Genomic DNA, 21,973 nt, shown 5'->3' on the forward strand with positions numbered 1-21,973 from the left:
CCACTTCCAAGGAACTAAGCAGCTGCACCTCAAGGTCACCCTACTCAACAACACTCCCCAAGGCCCTATCATTAACTGTGTAACTCCTGCCCTGGTTTGCCTTACCAAAATGTAACAGCTCATTTTTATCCAAATTAGACTCCATCTTCCACTCCTCACCCCAGTGACCCATCTGATCGAGATCCCATAGTAATCTGGGATAACCTTTTTCACTGTCCACTACATCACCAATATTGGTGTCATCTGCAAACTTAATAACTATATTTCCTACGGTCACATCCAAGTCATTTACATAAATGGCAAAAAGCAGTGCACCCAGCACAGATCCTTGCGGCACACCCACTGGGCACAGGCCTGTGACTCCTGCTTTCAAGCCAATTTTATATCCAATTGTCTAGCTGTCCCAGGATTCCATGTGGTCTAACCTTGCTAACCAGTCTACCATGGGGAACCTTGTGAAATGCCTGGTTGAAGTTTATATTGACAACCTCTCTCCCTTCATCAATCTTTTGTACTTTCTTCAAAACACTCCGTCAGGTTAGTGAGACACAATTTTCCATGCATAAAGCCATTTGACTATTCCTAATCAGTTCTTGCCTTTCCAAATGCATGTAAATCATATCCCTCAGCATCCCTTACAACAACTTGCCCACCATTGACATCAGGGACACTGGTCCATGGCTTTTCCTTACCACCTTTCTTAACTAATGTGGTGCCATTATTTAATGCATAGTCTTCAAGCAACTCATCCGTACCTATTCATGGTACAAATATCTCAGCAAGGGGCCCAGCTATCTCTTTCCAAGCTTCCCATGTAGTTCTGGGATACACCTGATGAATTCCTGGGGATTTATTCACCTTTATACATTTTCAATCGACATTGAATGCATCAGGATTTGGGGCACTAAAGAAGCAGAGGCCTGCTGGTATACTCACTAGACTATTAATCCAGCACCCCTGGTAATGTTCTAGGGACCTGGATTCAAATCCTGCCACAGCAGATGAATGAATTTTAAAAACAAATCTGGTTTTAAGAGTCTAAAGATGGCCATTGTCAGGGGAAGCAAAACAGCTGGTTCACTAATGTCCGTGAGGGAAGGAAGTCTGCTCACCTTCCCTGGTTAGGCCTACATGTGACTGCAGACCCCACAACAATCCAGCTGCCCTCTGGGTAATTAGGGATGTACTTGTCAGCAAGGTCCACATGCTGTGAATCAACAACCCATCAAATGACGTGATAATGTGATGGTGTTGAAACAAAAGGAGGAAGCAGGGTGTACATTCTCGCAGAGTGAATCCTCTGATTTTGATTTCAGAACAGTTACAGAAGTTGAACTCTGCTGAAAAGCTGGTTTTCATAGATACGCAGTTTCCTCTGTCTCGCCAGCATAGTTAGACATTGTCCCGGTGACTAATTCCCTCAGCCATTTCAGGTAAGTGGGTAGTTTACATATATCTGCCTGTCCATCTCTAATCTATCCTCAGTCTACCTAACCACTTAACTATGATTCGGGGATGCCGGTGTTGGACTGGGGTGTACAAAGTTAAAAATCACACAACACCAGGTTATAGTCTGTTTGAGGTTTGGCGGTTGTTTAAAGGCAAGTAGTGGAGGTGTGGGGAAGGTCTTGGTGAGGTGCTCATCCTCATTGATAATGTGTAGCAGGTCACGAAGAACATGGCGTAATTTTTCAGCTCCTGGGAAGTACTGAACAACGAAGGGTACCCTATCAGTTGCAGCACGTGTCTGTCTCCTGAGGAGGTCATTACGGTTCCTTGCTGTGGCACGTCGGAACTGGAGGTTGATGAGTTGAGCATCGTAGCCCATTCTTGTGAGGGATCCCTGAGTACTTCCAGGTGTCTGTCATGTTCCTCCTCATCTGAGCAGATCCAGTGTACGCGTAGGGCTTGTCCATAGCGAATGGTTGTTTTAATATGTTTTGGGTGGAAGCTGGAGAAATGTAGCATTGTGAGGTTGTCTGTGGGTTTGCAGTAGGGTGTGGTGCTGAGGTGTCCACACACATACACTTTCTCACACTCACAACCCCCACCCCAGACAGACAGACACACACACACAGACAGACAAAGACCCACATGCACACATATATTTTGTAGGGTGAATTTGTACTTGCAGAGTTACATTGTACTTTGCTGAAAAACTGCATACATTCATGTAGAACTCTGAGCTCAAAAACTGCGAGAATTTATGTAAAACTCCATTATCTCACTTTTTAGATTAGAATCAATCTAAACATCAGGTCATAGACAGAGAACACAGGGGGCTAACACCTTCAACATATTGTCTAGCTAACAGCTAACCCGAGAATGCAACTTTTTAAAAAAGGGTTTTGTGATTTACACATGAAAGAAGTGAAACTTTCACTGTATTCCAACAGATGAAAGCCTTAACAGACAATCAATTTTTCAATGTATAATTTCAGTTACATCACACTGTAAATTTTCGCTATAAATTCTGTGTTACGATCGAGCCCTCCACAACCACCTGATGAAGGAACGTCACTCCAAAAGCTAGTGCTTCCAAATAAACCTATTGGACTATAACTGGTGTTGTGTGATTTTTAACTTTGTCCACTTAACTATGTATTGTGTAGCCATAGTCTTACCAGACCATAGGGCTGCTCTCTCATTAGAGAAAGGTGACTGAACCTGAGGGCCACCAGACCTCAGGCAAGGGACGAGAGTCCTTCATGGTAACCTCAAACTGGCGATTGGAATTGAACCCGCGCTGTTGGTACTATACTGCTCTGCAAACCAACTGAGCTAAACCAATTCCCACTTGACTCTATCTCCTGTCTGTCTATCTCTGTAACCATTTGTCGATATGTCTGTCTATCTATCTATGTAACTTATAAAAAGCATTTGAAGTTTGCTAAGTAAAGAGATTTTCACCATATATATGTGACTTTGAGCTCATGTAAACGTTTTTGTTTCTCCTACGGTGAGACATGGGAGTGCGCTCGTCGGAACGCAGTGTGAGACTGTTTCTGAAAGGGATGGAACAGCTGAATTATTGTTTATTGTAGTACATTTCTGCACTGGGTGGTACCTCGTGTTTTTTCACGTATCTTACCTGCCATGGGATAGATTATAGAATTATACAGTCAGGCAGTACGGAAGAGGCCTTTGGCCCATCCAGTCTGTACTACCAAAGCTACACTATCAGCTGGGATAGTATTGAATGGTGGAGCAGGCTTGAGGAGCTGAATGGCCTCCTGCCACTCCTATTTCTTCTGGACTAACCCAACATGAGTCTCACTTTCCAATACTTTGATTCCTATTGGAAGCTAGTAACATTACAGTGAATGATTTCCTTCATTGAATAGTACATTAAAACCAATTGTCCTCAGATTCCACATGAGAAATTCTCAAATTCCCATGTCACCAGTTTCCCGTTCGTTTTTCCGTTGGCCTCTCTTGTGTCATTGATCCTGACCTGCTAATCCAAATTCCGATGGAGCAGCTTGATGGGGAGATGAAGCCACATAAGATTCTTCCCTGTCCTCTGTATCTAACCATAAGTTGTCTGCTGTATTCGTTCAGCAAATATAATTTGTGTTATGCACTAACAATCCAGATGAAGGGACTGAGGACCTTGTTGCTAAGTTTGCAGATGACACAGAGATAGGTGAAGGGACAGGTCGTGTTGGGGAGGTGGGAAAACTGCAGAAGGATTTAACAGACCAAGAGAGTGGGCAAAGATGGAATTGAGAAGGATGAGGATGCACTTTGGGAAAAATAGAGTGTAGATTCTTTCGAAAAGGGCTTCAGGAATTTGAAGTACAAAAGGACTTTGTAAACTGTAATCTTGGTAACCTTAAATAAATTCTTCAAGTCTCTTTCTCTCTCTCCTTCCTTCTGCTTCTCATTCACCCTCAGCACCACCCCCCCCACTTCCAATTCATGCAAAAACTCTACACTTTATCACCTGTTCTCTCTATATATCACAAATTTCTATCATTTACCTGCAATAATTCCACTCTTGAATAAAAACATGTTTTAGGTTAAAGAGAACAATGAATTGTGCTATTTACTCTCCCAATCTTATTCTAATATCAAGACATATTTCTAAGTGGAATTTTTGAATCTTGGCTATAATATAACTGCACAAGGGTGACCAAAACATTGTGTAGTATAGTCCACTGTGAATCTAGTCAAAAATTCACTGATGAAAAATGTGTTGCTGGAAAAGCGCAGCAGGTCAGGCAGCATCCAAGGAGCAGGAGAATCGACGTTTCGGGCATAAGCCCTTCTTCAGGAATGAGGAAGGTGTGCCAAGCAGGCTAAGATAAAAGATAGGGAGGAGGGACTTGGGGGAGGGGCATTGGGAATGCGATAGGTGGAAGGAGGTTAAGGTGAGGGTGATAGGCCGGAGAGGGGGTGGGGGCGGAGAGGTCAGGAAGAAGATTGCAGGTCAAGTAGGCGGTGCTGAGTCTGAGGGTTGGGACTGAGATACGGTGGGGGCAGGGGAAATGAGGAAGCTGGAGAAATCTGCATTCATCCCTTGTGGTTGGAGTGTTCCCAGGCGGAAGATGAGGCGCTCTTCCTCCAGGCGTCGTGTTGCCATGGTCTGGCGATGGAGGAGGCCAAGGACCTGCATGTCCTTGGTGGAGTGGGAGGGGGAGTTAAAGTGTTGAGCCACAGGGTGGTTGGGTTGGTTGGTCCAGGTGTCCCAGAGGTGTTCTCTGAAACGTTCCGCAAGTAGGCGGCCTGTCTCCCCAATATAGAGGAGGCCACATCGGGTGCAGCGGATGCAGTAAATGATGTGTGCGGAGGTGCAGGTGAATTTGTGAGTCTTACAGAGTTTGTGAATGAGGAGCAGAGCTATTACTATGGTATATATCAGTGACAAATGTGGGCACAGCCTGTATCAAACCGGACTCAGATTACTCTTGTAAAATCTACTGCAGAAAATTAGAAGTGATTTAATTTCAATCAGGGTTTGTGGTGAGTTTCTGCAGTGCGTCTGGTAGATGGTACACACTACTGCTATTGAGTGTCAGAATGTGGTGCCAAACAAGCAGGGGGCTGCTTTGTCTTTGGATGGTATTGAGTTTCTCAAGTGTTGTTGGAGCTTCACTGATCCAGGCAGGTGGGGAGTATTCCAGCACACTCCTGACTTGGCTTGTCAATGGTGGACAGGTTTTAGGGAGTCAGGAGGTGAGTTACTTGCTGTGGGATTCTGACCCTCTGACCTGCTCTTGTAGCCCCTGTTTTACGTGACGAGTCCAGTTGAGATTCTGGTGAGTGCTCCCCCCTCCCCCAGGATGTTGATAATTGGGGGATTGACTGATGGTAACACCATTGAGCATCAAAGGGTGATGGTGAAATTCTCTCTCAATGTTAACCCCTGGGATGGTGAGGGTGAGGGGACTCAGTGATGTAACGTCATTGAACATCAAGGAGGGATGGTTAGATTCTCTCTTATTGGTCATTGACTGATATTTGTGGGGCATGAATGTTACTTGCCACTTGTCAGCTCTGGCCTGGATATTGTCCAGATCTTGAAGTATTTGAATGTGATCTACTTCAGTATCTGAGGACTGGCAGATGGTACGAAACATTATCAGAGAACATTCCACTTCGGACCTTATGCTGGAGGCAAGATCATTGATGAAGCACAGTTGGGCCTAGGATACTAGCCTGAAGAACTACTACAGAGATGTCCAGGAGCTGAGATGACTGACCTCCAACAAGCACAACCATCTTCCTGTGTGTCAGATATGATTCCAGCCACCGGAGATTTTGCCCCCAATACCCACTGATTGCAGCTTTGGCTCTTTGATGCCACACTTGGTCAGGTGCAGCCTTGATGTCAAGGGCTATCACTCTCACCTCCCCTCTGGAGTTCAGCTCTTTTGTCCACATTTGAGCAAAGACTATAATGAGGTCAGGAGCTAAGTGGCCCTGGCGGAATCCAAACTGGGTAGCACTAAGCAGGTGATCTTTACTGAGTTCCTGTCTGTATGCATCATTTCCGTAATAATAACCCCTCTGCTCCCAATCCAATCTGATGGGACTCAACCAAATGCTGTTCATTTGGGAAACTGGTTCACTGCAGAACTTTAAGCAAGATAAATCTGCCAGGTCTGGATTACACGTGACTCCAGGTCAAACGTGAATCTGAAATGTGCTCTGACATGTCCTAGTGAGCCGCACAGTGATAGGTCTGCAAAGTCCGATAAAGTGAATCAAAAAAGGGCAAATCTATCTTCATTTTTTTCTCCCTGTGTGCTGTACCCTCAAAGTTGTCTCCCATGCATTCTCACAGAGATAACATCAAACTTCAGAAGAGTTATTTATGTTTGAAACTTCACAGTTTCAGGGTTGGTTAAAAAAGGGAAGTAATCCTTCCTCTCATTCTCACTGCAGCATCTACGTTTTCCGTATCCCTCCTTCCCTTGCTCATTGTTAGAGCCCTCGCTGATTTTTCATGCGTTTCAGTTTTATTTTATCAGTATTGTTATTGCGAGCTGGAAATGGCCTGTGGACTTTGGGAAACAGCCTAGCTTAGATTGCCAACGTTACTTACTGAAGGTTTAGTGCAGTCTCCCAGTGATTTGCGGAGTGACTCAGATCAAATAAAGGGAACAAGAATGTCACATGTAACACTCTCAAATAATTGCCCGTTGCTTCACAGCAAAACTGGGGGAGCTTTACCATAGGCTAATCGATGATTGTATCCCTATCCAAATGTCTTTTAAATGTTGTAACTGTTTCTGCAGCTACCTTTCTCTGGTAGTTCATTCCATGTATGGACCACTCTCTGTGAAAAGGCTGCTCCTCCAGTCCTATTAAATCTTTTCCTCTCACCTCAAAGATATGCTCCCTAGTTTTGAACCACCCTCCCCCACCTCAGGGAAAAGACCTTTGCTACTCACCTTATCTATGCTCCTTGTGATTTTATAAAGTTCTCTAAGTTCATCCCTCAACATCCTATGCTCTGGGGAAGGGAAAAAGTCTCAGCCTTTCCAGCCTCTCCCTATAACACAAACCCTCCATTCAGGCAACATCCTTGTAAGTCCTTTTTAAACTCTCTCCAATTTAATAATATTATTTCTATAGCAAGGCGAGCAGAGCTGTACTTCCAAAAGTCCCCTCACCAACGTCCTGTATAACCTCAACATGACATCCCAATTCCTTTACTTAAGATTACCTACCATATGGAAACAGGCCCTTCGGCCCAACACGTCCACACTGACCCTCCGAAGAGTAACCCACCCAAACCCTTTCCCGACCCTACATTTATCCCTGACTTCAGAGGGTCAGTGTGGACTAGTTGGGCTGAAGGGCCTGTTTCCGCACTGTAGGGAATCTAATCTAATGCACCTAAGACTATGGGCAATTTAGCATGGCCAATTCACCTAATCTGCACATCTTTGGACTGTGGGAGGAAACCGGAGCACCCGGAGGAAACCCACGCAGACACAGGGAGAATGTGCAAACTCCACACAGTCAGTCGCCTGAGGCGGGAATTGAACTAGCGCTGTGAGACAGCAGTGCTAACCACTGAGCCACTGTGCTGCCCAATAATCTGACCAATGAAAGCAAGCATACCTTCTTCACCACCCTGTCTACCTGTGACGCCATTTTCATGGAACTATATCCCTGAATCCCTAGGTCTCTATGTGTGACATCACTCCCCAGGGCCCTACTATTAACTGTACTAGTCCTGCCCTTTCTCATTTTTTACTCAATCTACAAATATCCCATCGTGGATGAAGGTGGCATGCAGAACCACAGCAAAAGACAAGGTTGACACACTGCAAAAGCCTACAGCCAGAAGTGCGGGTTATCTGGAGGGCTGTAAGCAGTTTTGCTTCCCTTACATAAGGGAAGATATCATTTTATTCAGAGGCAGTTCGGAGAAGGTTCACTATGATGAGCCCCAGGATGCAGGGATTGTCTTTTGAGCAAAAGTTAAACAGGTTTGGGATTCTACTGACCGGAGTTGAGAAGTGTGAGCGGTGATCTCCCATATGTGGGCCTGACAGGGTCAATGCTGAGAGGATATTTCCCCATCGTGGGAGAGTCTAGGGCCAGAGGACACAATCTCAGAATAATGGGACTCCAATTGAAGACTTAAATGAGGAGAAATTTCTTCTCTCAGAGGGTTGTCTTTGGGACTCCTTGCCATAGAGAGCTATGTGGGGACAGAGTCCCTGTGTATATTTAAGGCTGAAACAGATCGAATCTTGATCATTGGGGAATCAAGGGTAAGGGCAGGAAAACGGACATGAGGAACGTCGCATCATCCACAATCCAATTGAATGGTGGAATGCAATTGAGGGGCCGAATGTCCTACTCCTGTTCCTATTTTGTATTGCCTTAGGATAGAGTAGAGTCCTCTCTTGAAACCCCAGGCCTGCTAAAATGCTCCCCTCAGCTAATTTAATTCTTCTATTAAGAAAGACAGCCCAGAGATGGAGTATTGGACCCTTCTAGTTGGAAGACATCTCCAAATGTCATTTAAGACCCCCATGTAAGGTCAGATTTGGACGTGGAATTTCTGTGCTCATTCCCTTCCCATGAACCCACTGAGGGGTTAGCAGCTTGTGGAATTCAGAAAGATCTGGACACAGTTAAAATGGACAACTGCTTGGAGTCTTCAAGGGCACATTGGAAGATGTTGGTGGTTGTTACAGACCACGATCAGCATCAACCATGATTCCTCAGAAAATGAGTCTTCATCTGAATGCAGCCGGACCCAGAGAGTATTGGCGGTTGGGCTGATAAATCATCACACAATTGTGAATCAATGGCGGGTTTTTAAAAGGAGAATTCAACCATTCACCCCTTCCACTTATTATGTGCTGAATTTGTTCTATATGGAACCATTGATCAGGAAGTGGCCATATAAATACCGTGGCCACAGGAACAATCAGAAAATGACTATTCTCATAGAAACTATGAGCAGGAGTAGGCTATCCAGCCGCTCCAGCCTGCTCCACCTTCCTGTACAATAATGACAGATCATCAAGCTCAATACCCTCATCCCACCCTCCCTTCGTATACCTTGGTCCCTTTCGCCACAAGAACTCGATCCATCTCTATGAACAAAGTTCAAAGTTCTGGCCCTGATCACTTTCTGTGGCACAGATGTTTCCAGGCTCCCCACTCTCTGGGTGAAGATATTTCTCCTCATCCCAGTCTGACCACATTCTGTTTAGACTGTGATTTCCCCACCCCCGTCCCACTGGGATTATCCTTCCTGTGTTTATCATGTTTCATCTTGTTAGAATTTTACAGGTTTCTTTCAGATTCCCTCATCATTTTTCTAAATTTCCGTGAATATAACACCAATGGATCCAGTCTCTCTTCATCCATGAGTCCTGCCATCCCAGGAATCTGTCCGGTCAACCTTCACTGGTCTCCCTCCGTAGCCAAAACATCCTTCCTCAGATAAGATTAGATTAGAGTCCCTACAGTATGGAAACAGACCCTTTGGCCCAGCAAGTCCACACTGACCCTCCAAAGAGTAACCCACCCAGACCCATTACCCCTGACTAATGCACCTAACACTATGGGCAATTTAGCCTACAGTATGAAAACAGGTCATTTGTGGACCCAACAAGCCCACACCCACCCTCCGAAGAGAAACCTTATATTACCCCTGACTAATGCACCTAACACTATGAGCAATTTAGCCTGCACCAAGCCAATTCACCCGAACCTGCACAGAGGCGAGGTGGGAATCGAACCCAGGCCCCTGGCATTGTGAGGCAGCAGTGATAACTGCTGAGGCACTGTGCTGCCCCTTGGGGGTTAGCATTGCTGCCTCACAGCACCAGAGACCCGAGTTCAATACCCACTTCAGGTGACTATCTGTGTGGAGTTTGCACATTTTCCCCGTGTCTGTGTGGGTTTCCTCCGGGTGCTCTGGTTTCCTTCCAGAGTCCAAAGTTGTGCAGGTCAGGTGTATTGGCCGCGCTAAATTGCCCGTAGTGTTTTGGGATCTGCAGATTAGGTACATTAGTCAGGGGTAAATGTAGGGGAATGGTCTGAGTGGATTACCCTTTGGAGGGTCAGTGTGGACTTTTTGGGCTGAAGGGCCTGTTTCCACACTGTGGAGATTCTAATTCCAATTCTGTGACAGGGCCTTGCTTTAACCATCATGTCTGAAAATCTGAACCTATTTCTTGGGGTGGCATGGTGGCTCAACGGTTAGCACTGCTGCCTCACAGTGCCAGGGACCCGGGTTGGATTCTTGCCTCGGGCAACTGTCTGTGTGGAGTTTGCACATTCTCCCACAGTCCAAAGATGTGTAGGTCTGGTGAATTGGCCATGCTAAATTGCCCACGGTGTTCGGTGCACTAGTCAGAGGCAAATGGGGCTGGGTGGGTTACTCGTCGGAGGGTCGGTGTGGACTTGTTGGGCCAAAGGGCCTGTTTCCACACTGTAGGGAATCTAATTATAAGGAGACCCAAACTGCACACAATACTCCAGGGTGTGCTCTCACCCTGTACAATTGGAGCCAGACATCCCTGCTCTTAGCTTTGAATCCTCCTGCTACGAAGGCCAACATCCCATCTGCCTTCTCCACCACCTGCTGCTCCTGCAATGCTCACTTTCAGTGACTGGTGTACAAGGGACACCCAGCTCTCTGCCTTTGTCAGTTCACAGTCATTCAGCTAATAGAGGTTTTGCTCGCCGAGTGGATAGCCTTACATTGATCCACGTTAAACTGCATCTGCCCTGCACTGGCCTACTCTCCCACCTTGTGCAGGTCACACTCTGCATCCTGCTTCATAGCTACCCCTCCCTCGCAGCTTTGTGCAAACTCTGAGGGGCAAGAGTACGCCATTTGGCCCCTCAAACCTACTCCGGCAATCACTGGGATTGTGGCAGATCTCTGAGATCAATACCCTAATCCCACCTTCTCCCCATTGCCCTTAGTCCCTTTCGTCTGAGGTGCTACATCTCCCTTCTTCTCGAAAACACAATATTTTGGTCTCAGCCACTTCCGGGTGAACCATCCGCAAATGCATAGCAATAGCACCTCGAGGTCACTTGGGTAGTCACTGCTAAATTTGAGACATCTAACGTCTTGAAGTGCAAAATTATTTCCTTGGTTGCCTTTTTTAAACCTAGTGACTGATTCTCAGCCAACGTTCACTTTAATTAGATTAGATTCCCTGCAGTGTGGAAACAGGCCCTTCGGCCCAACAAGTCCACACCGACCCTCCGAAGAGTAACCCACCCAGACCCATTTCTCTCTGACTAATGCTGCTCCAGGGAAAGGGTCCCAATCTTATTCAGCCTCTCCTTATAATGCACCATCACCAGCATCATCCTGGTCAATCTTTTCTGAACCCGCTCCAATTTAATAACGTCCTCCCTACAGTAGGGCAAACAGAGCTGTACATAGTAACCCACTCCGGCCATGGGGGTGAGGTAGGTGTCTTCAGGGTCTGCCTGAGGAGCACTGCTCTCTGAGAGACCTCCCCCTACTGCCCGTGGCCGGTGTAACTAGCCAGGGTGTGGGCTCACCTCTGTGGGTTTTCCCTGGCACCTCCTGCCCTGAGTAATCCCACCCTCTGAGCCTGGCACCTAATTGGAATGAATACAGTGACGGAGTACAGTGTGGGTCAGTGTGAGGTGATGTACTTTGGCAGTAAAAATAGATGTGTCAACTTATCCAAAATGGGAAAAGGCTTCAGAAATCTGAAGCACAAAGGGATTTGGGAGTCTGAATTCAGGATTCATTTCAAGTTAACAGGCAGCTTCAGTTGGCAGTTAAGAAAGCAAATGCAATGCCAGCGTTCATTTTGAGAGGGTTAGAATACAAGAGCAGAGATGCCCTGATGAGGGCTGTATAAGGCTCTAGTCATACTGCATTTGGAATATTGTGAGCAGTTTTCCTGTGTTGCCTCCTTTCCCCAATCTCCTTTGCGCTATGGAAAAATACTCCAGTCTGTCCATCTCTCTCCATTACTGAAACTCTTGAGCCCCTAAGACAAAGTCCTGGTAAATCCCACTCTGTCCCCTCTCCCAGTGCTATCACATTCCTCCTAGAATGTGGATTCCAGAACAATTGAAGAAGAACAACATGCATTAACCTATGGAGTGCTAAAACAAGACTGGGGTTCAAAATGGCCAGACTTTAGATTAGATTACTTACAGTGTGGAAAAAGGCCCTTTGGCCCAACAAGTCCACACCAACCCTCCAAAGAGCACCCCACTCAGACCCATTCCCCTACACCTAACACTACAGGCAATTTAGCATGGCCAATTCACCTGACCTCCCCTAACTATGGGAGGAAACCCACACAGACACGGAGAACATGCAAACTCCACACAGACAGTTGCCTGAGGCAGGAATTGAACCCAGGTCTCTGGTGCTGTGAGGCAGCTGTGCTAACCACTGTGCCACTGTGCTGCCCAACACTCTAGTGAAGCTCAGTGCAAGCTGGAAGAACAGCATCTCATTTTCCAGTTGGCCACCCTGCAGCCTTCGAGTTCAATAATATTTGAATCTGAACATCTCCTTCCATGTCCCTTATCTACTCCCACACCCCTGGCTCTGTCAGCACAGCCAGCCCATTTTCACCTACTAATGGTCACCGTTAGCAGCTTCTCTTTCTTCCTAGCTTACCATTATCCATCTCCTTGTCTGATTAATTGGCTTTATATCCCTTTGGGTTCCATTTCCAACTTTTTTTTTAGATTACATTACATTGTGGAAACAGGCCCTTCGGCCCAACAAGTCCACACCGACCCACCGAAGCGCAACCCACCCATTCCCCAACATTTACCCCTTTACCCCTTTACACTATGGGCAATTTAGCATGACCAATTCACCTAACCTGCACATCTTTGTGACTGTGGGAGGAAACCAGAGCACCCGGAGGAAACCCACACAGACACAGGGAGAATGTGCAAACTCCACACAGTCAGTCGCCTGAGTCGGGAATTGAACCCAGGTCTCTGGTGCTGTGAGGCAGCAGTGCTAACCACTGTGCCACCGTGCCGCCCCTCAACTTGTTCCCATTTCGCGAATCTTTCTGCACAACAATGTTGCTTGCAAAGAACATTGTAAAGGGGAAAAACAGGAAGTTATGCAGCTTAAATAGAAAGTTCCCAAATTTGCCCTCAAACTGATTATTATTGTGTTCACATTGGGCACTGAAAGTAAAATCAGAGTTGTCAAAATAATTGGACACTGGTCATGAACATGAAGATTCTGTTCCAGTGGTGCAGACAGAACTCTGACGAGGACTCTGTGTAAAAGAATATAGCAATTTGTAGGAAGATCGGAGAGTAGGGACAGGAGTAGGCCATTCAGTCCCTCGAGCCTGTTCCACCATTCAATGGCTGATCTGTGGTCTAACTCCACATACCTGCCCTTTGCTCAACAAAAGTGTGTCTCTCTCCGATTTAAAATCCAGCATCCACTGCAGTTTGTGGAAGAGAGTTCCAAACCTCTGTGACCCTTTGTGTGGGCAAGTGCTTCCTCACATCTCTCCTGAATGGTTTGGCCCTAACTCTCAGACAGTACCCTTCCTAGTTCGAGAATCCCCAACCAGTGGAAACAATTTCTCTTTATCTACCCTGTCTTTAACTGTTAACGTGTTAAAGACTTCAATCAGATTTCATCTTAACTATCTAAATTCGAGAGAAAACAGCCCTAATTTGTGTAATGGTTCCTCATAATTTAACCCAGGAATCATTCTTGTCAACATACATTGTTCTCCCTCTTGGCCAATGTATCCTTCCTAAAGTGTGGTGCCTGGATCAGCTCCAAGTGGAGTCTAACCAGGGTTTGTGTCACTGCAGCAGAACCTCTACATCTTCGTATTCCAGTCCTTGAGACATAAAAGCCAGCCTTCATTATTTTAGCTATCTATGAACCTGAACCTGGATCTCCACTGCATTTAACACCATCAGGAAAGTTCCCTGATCCTTTCTCAATCCATATTGGAGAACCTCACACTTGCTTGCATTGATCTCCAGCTGCCACAGATTTGTCCATTCGTTTCAACTAGATTAGATTAGATTACTTTACAAATTAGATTAGATTACTTTACAGTGTGGAAACATGCCCTTCGGCCCAACAAGTCCACACTGACTCGCCGAAGCGCAAACCACCCATACCCCTACATTTACCCCTTACCTAACACTGTGGGCAATTTAGCATGGCCAATTCACCCTAACCTGCACATCTTTGGACTGTGGGAGGAAACTCACGCAGACATGGGGAGAACGTGCAAACTCCACACAGACAGTGTGCAGGAATTGAACCCGGGTCTCTGGCGCTGTGAGGCAGCAGTGCTAACCACTGTGGCACCGTGACTATCATTATCCATTCCAAATATACCAGGTCAATACTTTGCAGTGTATTTTTGTTAATTTTTTTTCAGGTTAACTGTCTATCAGCATCTCAAAGTGACAGTGCAGGGAAACCAAAGTGAAATTTGTCACAAATGAATCAGGGGTATGAAAAGACCGAACAATATTACACTACAAATTGTCATGTACTTAAATTCCCCATGGTGTTCAGTGATGTGTAGGTTAGGTCTATTAGTCGGGATAAATGTAGAGTTATAGGGCAGAGGGAATGGGTCTGGGTGGGATACTCTTTGGAGGGTAGGTGTGGGCTTGTTGGGCTGAATGGCCTGTTTCCACACTGTAGGGGTTCTGTGATTCTATGAAATGATGTTAAGAATGCCATGATAGTGTATTGTGTGCTGGTCTGGAAAGTACATTATCAGAGGGATGTGATAGCACTGGAAGAAGGTGCAGAGGGAGATTTACCAGGATGTTGCCTTGGGGCTGGAGAATTTCAATGATGGAGGGAGATTGGACAGTCTGGGATTGTTATCCTTAGAGCAGATGAGATTGAGAAAGGGAGTATATAAAATCATGAGGGGGATTGGTCGGGTAGACAGGAAGTAACCTCTCCCCCTGGATGGAGGGATCAGTGACTCGGTTGGGGCATAGATTGAAGGGAAGAGGTAGTCTTGATGACCAACACTATCAAGGATAATGTTGTCAGGGAAAAATGAATCTGAACTGATTTTGTCACATTTCTGCAGGACTTATCATGGAACTAATTGCCCCAATTCCGGTATTAAGCCCTTTCGGGCAATATGTTTGGCAATATGCATGAAGAAAAATGTATTCATTTTCAGGAACAGCAATGTATGAGTGAACAGATTGACCTGATCTCATGCTTAAAAAAGACAGTGACAGAGAGATACAGGAACTTGAATTCTATTTTTTGCAGCTATTATAAATATTATAAAGCAGCTGGTTTCCTGACAGTTTTGAAAATTAAGTGATGAATCTTACACTAATTGATGTGCGACATAACTTTGTGGCGACAAGATTTTCAAATGACATCTTCAGATATTTCAACAGATTATTCCTGTAGCTGCAAAAAATAGAATTCAAGTTCCTGTATCTCTCTGTCGCTGTCTTTTTTAAGCATGAGATCAGGTCAATCTGTTCACTCATACATTGCTGTTCCTGAAAATGAATACATTTTTCTTCATGCATATTGCCAAACATATTGCCCGAAAGGGCTTAATACCGGAATTGGGGCAATTAGTTCCATGATAAGTCCTGCAGAAATGTGACAAAATCAGTTCAGATTCATTTTTCCCTGACAACATTATCCTTGATAGTGTTGGTCATCAAGACTACCTCTTCCCTTCAATCTATGCCCCAACCGAGTCACTGATCCCTCCATCCAGGGGGAGAGGTTACTTCCTGTCTACCCGACCAATCCCCCTCATGATTTTATATACTCCCTTTCTCAATCTCATCTGCTCTAAGGATAACAATCCCAGACTGTCCAATCTCCCTCCATCATTGAAATTCTCCAGCCCCAAGGCAACATCCTGGTAAATCTCCCTCTGCACCTTCTTCCAGTGCTATCACATCCCTCTGATAATGTACATTCCAGACCAGCACACAATACACTACTCATGGCATTCTTAACATCATTTCATAGAATCACAGAACCCCTACAGTGTGGAAACAGGCCATTCAGCCCAACAAGCCCACACCTACCCTCCAAAGAGTATCCCACCCAGACCCATTCCCTCTGCCCTATAACTCTACATTTATCCCGAATAATAGACCTAACCTACCCATCACTGAACACCATGGGGAATTTAACATGGCCAATTTACTTAACCTGCACATAGAACATTACAGCGCAGTACAGACCCTTCAGCCCTGAATGTTGCACCACCCTGTGGAACCAATCTGAAGCACATCTAACCTACACTATTCCATTTTCATCCATATGTCTATCCAATGATCATTTAAATGCCATTAAAGTTGGTGAGTCTACTACTGGTGCAGGCAGTGCATTCCACATCCTATTACTACCTCTGACATCTGTCCTATATCTATCACCTCTCAATTCTAATCATGCTAGCAATTACCATCCAAGGAAGAAAGGATCTCACTGTCCACTCTATCTAGCCCTCTGATTATTTTATATATCTCAATTAAGTCACCTATCAACCTTCTCTCTAACAAAAACAGCCTCACCTCCTTCAGGCTTTCCTCATTAAGACCTTCCCTCCATACCAGGCAACATCCTCATAAATCACCTCTGAACCCTTTCCAAAGCTTCCACATCCTTCCTGTAATGAGGTGACCAGAACTGTACGCAATACTCCAAGTGCGGCTACACCAGAATTTTGTACAGCTGCAGCATGACCTCATGGCTCTGAAACTCAATCCCTTTACCAATAAAAGCTAATACACCATGTGCCTTCTTAACAACCTTATCAACTTTCAGGGATCTACGTACATGGACATTCAAATCTCTCTGCTCCTCTATACTACCAAGAATTGTACCATTAGCCCAGTAATCTTTATTCCCGTCGCTGCTTCCAAAATGAAACAACTCACACTTTTCCGCATTAAACTCCATTTGTCATCTCTCAGCCCAGCTCTGCAGCCTATCTATGTCTCTCTGTAACCTGCAACATCCTTCAGCACTATCCACATCTTTGGATTGTGAGAAGAAACCCATGCAGACTCAGGGAGAATGTGCAAACTCCACACAGACAGTTGCCTTAGACTGGAATCAATCCCAGGTCCCTGATGCTGTGAGGCAGCAGTGCTAACTACTGAGCCACCATACCACATGGTCCTGTGTGATTCAAGGATCGTATTGGGAAGTGAAGTCATATGTTATCAGCAATTTTCCATTATCGTCACAATGAAGCCTTTATATTTTGTCATCCAGATACAGAAAAAAAGTTGACAGAATGTTTGAGTAAAGTTTTTGTTTACACTGGAGTTTAACCCCAATAGGTGTGAGGTTAGAAGAAGGAACAAGATGAGGGAGCACTCAATGAATGGCACAACACTCGGAAACTCAGAGGAACAGAAGGTGTTTGGGCGATTAGTCTGTAGGTTAACGGGGCGGGGGCGCGGTTTAAGAAGGCAGATGGGACACTTGCCTTTGTCAGTGGAGGAATGGATTATAAGACGAGGGAGGTGATGTTGGAGTTTGGTGAAACCACAGTTGGAGGCCACTGTATGCAGTTCCCATCTCCGCACTATGGGAAGGATGTGATTGTACTGGAAGGGGTGCAGAGGAGATTCACCAGGATGCTGCCTGGGATGGAGCAGTTCAGCGATGAGGGGAGACTGGATAAACTCAGGATGGTTCCTTTGGAGCAGAGAAGGCTGGGGGGATGGGGGTTGGGGTGGGGGGAATAACCTGATGGAGGTGTGTAAGATTATGAGGGGCATGGATGGGGTGGAAAGGAAGCAGCTGCTCCCTTGGTTGAAGGGTGGATAACACGATGAGGGGGGACATCACTTTAAAGTGAAAGGCAGAGGTTTACAGGGGAATTTGAGGATTATTTCACCCAGACAGTGGTGGGAGTCAGGAATGCAGTGCCTGGGAGGGAGCAAAATTAAAAATCACACAACAACAGACTGTAGTCCAACAGGTTTACTTGAAAACTAGCTTTCGGAGCGCTGCTCCTTCACCCCATGGTTGTGGAAGGGGAGTTGAGGGATGAACCCTTGCAACATCTAAAAATTACTTGGACGAGTGTTATAACATTCATGGCTATGAGGCCTAGCCTGAGAAAGTGGGATTACTGTAGATGGTAGAATATTTTTGGTGGGAAAGACTCAGTAGGCCAAAGGGTCTCTTTTGTACTGTACTTCTTGTACTATGAGTCTATGAATAGATGCAATTCACATCACTAGAATGCTAAAGACCACCTTCAGATTCATAGAGTCATTGAGGTGTACAGCACAGAAACAGACCCTTCGGTCCAACCTGTCCATGCTGACCAGATATCCCAACCCAATCTAGTCCCACCTGCCAGCACCCAGTCCATATCCCTCCAAACCCTTCCTATTCATATACCCATCCAAATGCCTCTTAAATGCTGCAATTGTATCAGCCTCCACCACATCCTCTGGCAGCTCATTCCATTCACGTACTACCCTTTACGTGAAAAAGTTCCCCTTAGGTCTCTTTTATATCTTTCCCCTCTCACCCTAATCTGTGGCCTCGAGTTCTGGACTCCCCCACCCCAGGGAAAAGACTTTGTCTGTTTATCTTATCCATGCTCCTCATGATTTTATAATCCTCTATAAGGTCACCCCCTCAGCCTCCGACGCTCCAGGGAAAACAGCCCTAACCTATTCAACCTCTCCCTATAGCTCAAATCCTCCAACCCTGGCAACATATCAGAGTCAAGACTTAACTCTGTTTCCTGTTCCACAGGATTTGCCTGACTTACTGATTACCTCCAACACTTTCTGCTTTCTACAAATTATTCAATCTTCAGAAATTCTCTCATCCACATCAGCGTGTTGTGACCAGCTCTGAGCGAAACATCGTCTGAAGGACAGATTACACTGGGAGCTGTGCAGAGTCAGTTCGATAGAAATGAACCACTGGTCTCCAGAATCTAAACTGATGTTTATCTAGTGTGGAAACAATATATCAAAAGAGGGTGATGTAAAAGAAATTTTAACACCATGAAATTGAAAGCTTTCCATCATAGTATTTAAAGTGCCTTACTTGGATTCTTAAAGCGTAGGAAGTGGATATTCTGTTTTTAAATATATCTGTCTTTCTCTCTCTGTTTGTTTGTCTGTCTGTCTATCCATCTGACTGTCTGTCTCTCTGTCCGTCTGTCTGTCTATCTATCTATCTACCCTTCCATCCAACCAAACAAATCTGACAGTGTAATATGTTTGCCTTCTTTAAAACCATAAGAAATAGGAACAGGAGTAGGCCATTCAGCCCCTTGAGCCTGTTCCATTCAATAGGATCGTAGTTGATCCCACATTCCTCACATCCACTTTCCTGGCCTTTCCCCGTAATTCTTCATTCCCCGACTGATCAAGAGTCTATCTATGTCAGCCTTAAACATGCCCAAGCATGCTGACCACCCCTTACTCACAGCTCTCTGTAGTAAGGAGTTCCAAAGACCCACAACCCTTGGAGAGAAGCAATTCTTCCCTGTCTCAGTCTCCAATTGGTGTCTCTTTATTCTGAGACTATACCCTCTGGTCCTCGACTCTCCCATGAGGGAGAAGCATTCTCTCAGATTGACCCAGATCATTGAGACCACCTCTCATTCTTCTAACCTCCAGTGAGGACACCCCAACCTGTTTAGCTTTTGCTCATTGGACAGTCCCTCCATGCCAGGGACTATCCTATGCATTGTCACTTACTCATTTTTGGAAACACCGTTAGGCAGTATGAGATGGGGAGTAGGCCCTCTTGTCTGCCCCACCATTCAGTAGGAGCTGACATTCCCCGTGTCCACCTTCCAGCCCTTCTCATCTGTCACCCTTAATACCCCGACTGAACAAGAATACAATCGGTAAATTCTTTGCTCCTCAGAATTCGGTCGACATTGTAAATGGTGTGACATCTTGTCCTTAACCAGGTATCCAGTATCTTCACTCTCGATTCCAGGATTAATCTGTTCAATACAAAACATAGAACATTACAGCACAGTAGGCTGTATCCTCAATATTGTGCCAACCTGTGAAACCAATCTGAAGCCCATCTATCCTACACTATTCCAATATGATCCATATGTTTATCCAATGACCATTTAAATGCCCCTAAAGTTGGTGAGTCTACTCCTGTTGCAGGCAGGGTGTTCCACGCCCCTACTGCTCTCTGAGTAAGGAAACTACCTCTGACATCTATCCAATATCTATCACCCATCAATTTGAAGCTATGTACCATCATGCTAGCCATCACCATCCAAGGAAAAAGGATCTCACTGTCCACCTGGGTGTAACCCTCTGCTTATCTTGTGTCTCTCAATTAAGTCACCTCTCAAGCTTCTTCTCTCTAATGAAAACAGCATCAAGTCCCTCAACCTTTCCTCATGAGACTTTCCTCCATACCAGGCAACAACCTAGTAAATGTCCTCGGAACCCTTTCCAAATCTTCCACATCCTTCTTACAATGCGGTGACCAGAACTACATGCAATACTCCAACTGCAGCCACACCAGAGATTTGTACAGCTGCAACATGACCTCATGGTTCCAAAGTTCAATCCCTCTACGAATAAAATCCAGCACACCATATGCCTTCTTAACAGCAACTTCTTAGTAGCAACTTTGAGGGATCGATGTACATGGACACCGAGATCTCTGCTCATTTACACTCCCAAGAATGTTACCATTCGCCCAATAGTCTGCATTCCTGTTACTCCTTCCAAAGTGAATTATCTCAAACTTTTCTGCATTAAACTCTATTTGCCACCTCTCAGCCCAGCTCTGCAACTTATCTATGTCCTTCTGTAACCTACAATGTCCTTTGGCACTATCCACAACTGTACCGACCTTAGTGTCATCCGCAAATTTACTAACCCATCCTTCTACACCCTCATCCAGGTTGTTTATAAAAATGACAAACAGCAGCGGCCCCAAAACAGAACCTTGCGGTACAGGATGAACATCTCCCATCAACTTCTTTCAGCTAACCAATTTATGTCAACAATTTTTAAAACTGTTGGTTCATGGGATGTAGGCATTGCTGGCTGGGTGAAGGTTTATTGCCCATCCTAAAATGTCCAGTGAGGGCAGTTAAGAATCAATCACATTTCTGTGGGGTGTGGAGTCACATGTAAGTCAGACCAAGTAGGGACAGCAGAATTGCTTCCACAAAGGACATTAGTGAGTTTTTATAACGGTTGGCAATGGATTCACGATCATCATTGCACTCGTAACTTTCTTTGTTTACAAATTTAATCATGTCTTAATTGCTTTAGAATACTAAACATCCAAAAGAAGGAAATATACCTCAAATACAAGATCATTTAAAGTACAGAATGCTCGCAGTTAACCCTCGGATTTGAGTAAAATTAGAGTCACTACACAGCCTGACAAGATTGAGGCAGGCCCACATTATCCTAAAAAGTCTCATATCATTTTTAAATTAAAAAAAAGGATGCCTGAAAGTATTTTGCTGAATTGTTACCAAACTAGACCAGTTGTGAACTGCGCACACTTTAAAACATGAATATTACCTGGAACACCATACACAGAATGATTTAGAAAAAAAAGCTTTCAATGAGGTTTTGATTTTTCATTGAGCTCTTAATTCCAGATTTTTATTGATTGAATTTGAATTCCAACATCTGCTGAGGGCAGAGTTTGGACCTGGGTCCCGAGATGTGACTTGATAATATCATAAGGTGTCACATCACATTGAAAGCTGCTCATTGTATTGCATATTTTGAGGATAAAGTCTTATCAGACCATTGGGCTGCACTCCCATTAAGAGAGAGGTGGCTGGTTCAATCTGAGGATCACGTGAGGGGAGAGGTAGAGAAGGAGAGACCTTCATCGGAACCATGGGGATGAAGCCACACTGTTCGCATCAGTCTACACCACACACTGACCATCCAGCCAACTGAGGAGCTAACCAACCCCTGAATTTTCCAGTGCCTCTCGGTTAAGAATTATTTCATGTTTTTTTTTGTTTAATTC

At 45.1% G+C, this 21,973-nt stretch overlaps 1 protein-coding gene across 9 annotated transcripts in view; it reads left to right on the forward strand.

Annotated features, from left to right (window-relative positions):
* Positions 1-21,973, forward strand: part of LOC140458803 (scavenger receptor cysteine-rich domain-containing protein DMBT1-like) — a 144,196-nt gene that overhangs the window by 72,836 nt on the left and 49,387 nt on the right. The window lies entirely within an intron of this gene.

The sequence above is a fragment of the Chiloscyllium punctatum genome, chromosome 34, assembly GCF_047496795.1.
Source record: "Chiloscyllium punctatum isolate Juve2018m chromosome 34, sChiPun1.3, whole genome shotgun sequence".
In the NCBI taxonomy this organism is placed as follows: Eukaryota; Metazoa; Chordata; class Chondrichthyes; order Orectolobiformes; family Hemiscylliidae; genus Chiloscyllium; species Chiloscyllium punctatum.